Below are 5,021 nucleotides of genomic sequence, written 5' to 3'. Positions count from 1 at the left end.
GCTCTGTTTTGGTACCAGTACCATGCTGTTTTGGTTACTGTAGCCTTGTAGTATAGTTTGAAGTCAGGTAGCGTGATGCCTCCAGCTTTGTTCTTTTGACTTAGGATTGTCTTGGCAATGCGGGCTCTTTTTTGGTTCCATATGAACTTTAAAGCAGTTTTTTCCAATTCTGTGAAGAAACTCATTGGTAGCTTGATGGGGATGGCATTGAATCTATGAATAACCTTGGGCAGTATGGCCATTTTCACGATATTGATTCTTCCTATCCATGAGCATGGTATGTTCTTCCATTTGTTTTTGTCCTCTTTGATTTCACTGAGCAGTGGTCTGTAGTTCTCCTTGAAGAGGTCCTTTACATCCCTTGTAAGTTGGATTCCTAGGTATTTTTCTCTTCAGATCGAATAAATCTTTTGCCTTTTACTAAGGAATTGTGTTGTTTTACTTTCCAACACTACACACACTTCTTGGATTGAGATACCTTCTTTTTATTACGTGAAGGAAAGGCTCTTTGATTGCTTTTTTTGGATTTTTATCGATAATTAGGTGCTAAAATTAATGAAATATTTTTAAGCTTTTAAAATAATCTGTAATTATAGGCTTAATTTCACCTTTTATCAGTAAATACGTAGGAAACTTTTTAAATAAATCTATAAAGATTAGGTTTTGTTCTTGATGTTCTAGTGTGTACTGGATAATAACCAGCAAATGTGATCCATACATTTACTATTTAAATGAGATTTTCTTTGCAGTTTATTATATAATCAATTTTGATGAATACTCCTTTACTTGCTCAGTAAAATTTCAATTGAGTTGTTAAATTGTCCTGTAATAATCTCACTTTCATATTTTTCTTTATATTTCTGCTATTGAGATGTATTTTATATATTAGCGAAAGAGTAATTTTGTTATTTAGTCAATAAAGGTTCATGATTTGGGTTCACATTGTGGGTTTTACACATTATGAATATAAAATGATACAAGAAATTTTTTCCTTCAATTTTTTAATATAAAATAAATACTGACACCATATTTGTTTGTTTTGTTTTTATATTGTCATTTTCTGGCAAATCTTTTTCTATAATTCTTTATAGTTCCTGAAACAAAGCCTAAAATTTTAGTGGCTTTAAACGTTACAATTTTATTTTAATTTTGTCATGAAAAGGTAAAATTGAGTTTGCCTAATTAATGGGAAGCTCTTTTCACACCAGTGATTCAGAAACTCAGGATTTCTTCATCTTGTTGCCTCATTGTCTTCACCATATGGCTACCATGGTTCTGCCAGACACTGATACCAGCTGGCTGAAAGAGGAAAGGGTATGGTGCTGTGCCCTTGAGAGGATTTTATGCACCAGATCTTAAAGGGCAAACATTTCTACTCTCATTCTATTGGCCAGAATATAGAACGGTCGTCAAACCTAGCTATAAAGAAGGCTGGGAAGCATACTCTTGCTCTACTCTCAGGAAGGAAAAATCAGTTTGGTCAATGACTAAACAAACTTTGCAGGTAATAGTTTGAAGTACTCTTTTTAGGCATCATTTATATGTATAGATAGATAGATAGATAGATAGATAGATAGATAGATAGATAGATATTACTTTAATAATTTAATGGTATTTATTTATTTATTTATTTATTTATTTATTTATTTATTTTCAACAGGTTTTGGGGAGCAGGTGGTGTTTGATTACATGAATAAGTTCTTTAGTGCTGATTTCTGAGATCTTGGTGCACCCATCACCGGAGCAGTGTACACTGTACCCAACGTGCAGTCTTTTATCCCTCACCCCACTCCCACCCTTTCCCCTGAGTCCCCAGATTCCATCATTCTTATGCCTTTGTGTCCTCATAGCTTAACTCCCACTTATTAATGAGAACATACAATGTTTGGTTTTCCATTCCCAAGTTTCTTCAATTCCATCCAGGTTGCTGCAAATGCCATTATTTCATTCCTTTTTGTGGCTGAGTAGCATTCCATGGTGTGTGTGTGTGTGTGTGTGTGTGTGTATAAAACATATATCTCATATATATATGTATATTGCATTTTCTTTATCCATTCTTTGATTGCTGGGCATTTGGGCTGGTTCCATATTTTTGCACTTGTGAACTGTGCTGCTATACACATGTGTGTGCAGGTATCTTAACAGCACCTACTTTGCAGGGCTGGATTCCATGCGGTAACTCTTCTGACACCCTCAGAACAGGGCCTGATGCACGGTGAAGACCTGAGGATGTGCTCCTTATTTTTATCATTTACTAAATCTGGATGAGCAGGGGAACTATAATGACTTGCTGGCAGTGTGTCTAAGGCAGTAGTTCTCAAGCTGTTGGATCTCAGGATCCATTAACATTTAGAAAAATTAGAGCGGGCCTTGAGTTGCTGTGCATGGGTCTGTCGTATCTATCCATATTTACAATAGTAGAAATTAAAGTTGTGAAAAAATTATGTATTAGTTCATTTGAAAATGTTAACGAACCTATTTTGTTTACATAAATAATACATTTTTAACAAAAAATAGCTCTATGTTTTAAAACCAATAACAGAACATGAAAGTGAGAAGTGACCTCGTTTTACATTTTTGCAAATCTCTTCACTGCCTGGCTTAATAGAAGTCAGCTGGACTCTCACATCCGCTGTTGCCTTTGTTCTGCTACAATATCACACCACGTGTAGCCCTGGGAAACTCCACTGTACACCTGTGAGAGCACGAGTATGGTAAGGCAAATATCTTCCTATTGCTATGAAAATAGTTTTGGCCTTTTGCTCTCTTGATCCTCTGAGAGACCTCTTAGGACCTCACTTTGAGAATCACTGTCTAAGGTCTATTTCAGGCAGGGGCCTCTCCAGTCCCTGATGCCCACCTGGCACCTGCTGGGCCCGGGGCTGAGTCCAGGCTTGCAGACTCTAGTGGTGGCGGCGTGGTTAGTTGATGGTGTGCATTTACAGCTGCTCTCTGATCCAGTAGCACTGGGGAGGCATGCATGGGACTTCCCTGCACTTTACAGTGAGGATGCTCAGGCTCAGAGGGTGGAAGGGCCAAGAGTGGGGGCTGTGCAGGGGGCATGCTGCTCTGCGTGAGGCAGGAGGGAGCCTCAGAAGGGTGCTGTCTTGGGCCTCAGAGGTTGTCTGTCTTCATGCATAAGTACCTCTTGCCTGATATGGCCTCCTAGGGGAGGTGGCATTGGGTGTCTCTCCAACCTACGCATCCCCAAGTCCACCCCATCACCCTGCACCCAACACACCCTCACCTGCCTGCCTATCAGCTCCCGCAATCCACACACTGGGGCCTGCGGCCAGGGAGGTGCGGGGACTGCAGGTGAATGATGAAGGTCAAGCTACGGGCCCCTGGGTGAGACAGGTTTGCCCAGGGCCTCCCTGAGCCCTGGTCTGTGGCCTGGTCTGGACGGGTGTGCATTATGTGCATGTGACTTGTACCCCTGGGGGTGGCCCGTGTGTGTCTCTGAAGCCTCTTGCGGGGTCTGTCAGAGCTTTGTCCCTCCTTTTGTGAGCGTCTGCTCACTCCTGGGGCTGTGTGGCTCCTTCTGGGTCTCTTACTCGGTGACTCTCTCTCTCTCTCTCTGTATGTGTGTGTGTGTGTGTGTGTGCACGTTGCACATGCGTGGTGTGACACTCTCTTGGGTCAGGGCAGCTTGCCATCTCGGGAGCTAAGCTGGGGATGGCTGCAGAGCTCTCCCTTTGTCTCCAGCACATTCTTCTGGGGCCAGAAGCGTTGTTGTGGCAACAGGTGGCTGCCCTGTCAATGGGACAGATGTGCCTGTGACCACGTCGAGGGGGCTTGATCTGTGTCCACTCCTCCACTGGCCCCTGGGCAAGCAGGCAGCCCTCAGGACAGACCCTCCGCTTGCCCTCCAGCTTCTCCACTCAGACGCCCGCCCAAGCCCACCGCCACTGAGCCTGGGCCCAGGCAGGGGGCCTGGCGAGTCTGGGGACAGGCTCCGATCTCATTCTTTCTCATTCAACAAATATTTATTAACCCCAACTGTGTGCTGGCACTGGGAACCCAGCAGCCACAAAGACAGACAAAGTCCTGCTCTCATGAAACTTAATGACCATATTAATACGCAAAGCTCACACTTCCACACCCACACCCTCATGGCATGCCAGGCAGTATGTTTAGCAACTTACATATATTAACTCATTTAATCACTGTGATAATCCCATTACTCTTCCCATTTTACTAATGATGAAGTACAGGCACAGAGATGTTAAGTTACTTGTCCCAAACCACACAGCCAGTAAATAGAGCCAGGAGTGAATCCAGGGCATCTGGCTACAGGGTCCGGGCTCTTAATCACTATCCTGTAAAGCCTCTAACAAATGAGAAGTATCATTTCAGATAGTGGTAAGAGCCACAAAGAAACAAAAATAGTGGGTGAGGGGTTGCTGGGAGCCAGGTTGGTTGTGAGTATATCCTGAAGTGTTGGCATTTGACAAGAGTCCTATTCACAAGAAAGAACCAGCCATGTGATGACCAGAGGGAGCAGCATGTGCACAGGCCCAGAGGCAGGGTGGAAGCTGGCTTGTTAGAGGAACAGAAGGAGGAGGGATAGGCTGGATCCTGGATAGAAAGGGGCTCTGTGCTGTACCAAATGAATTCCTGGATCCCACGGCTGTGAATTTCTTGCCTGTAGATTTCCTGACTAGCAGATTGACTTTCCTCCAGGTGGCCAGTCAGGGACCCAGAGCCCTTCCTTCTGTGGCTTCACAGCTGGCACCCTATGGCCCACATGGGTAAGGAGTGTTGGGGGTGTTGATGGGCCAGGAAATGGAGTGCATTGCCTCTACTCCATCATCCAGAACCCAGTCACATGGCCCAGAACAAGAGGAGCTGGGAGTGGCAAAAAGCCAGCCAGACTCAGCCCCATAGATGGCTGGTGGCTGTGCAGACAGAGAGAGCTCAGTTTGGGTATAGTTTAAGGTTGAATCAATGGGACTTGTTGATGGATGGAGTAGAAGAAGACAAGACCCATGACTGTCTCCAGGACTGCACAACCGGCAGGG

Source organism: Rhinopithecus bieti, unplaced genomic scaffold, assembly GCF_001698545.2.
Source record: "Rhinopithecus bieti isolate Rb0 unplaced genomic scaffold, ASM169854v2 scaffold_26131, whole genome shotgun sequence".
Lineage (NCBI taxonomy): Eukaryota > Metazoa > Chordata > Mammalia > Primates > Cercopithecidae > Rhinopithecus > Rhinopithecus bieti.
This window is presented reverse-complemented; position numbering follows the sequence as displayed.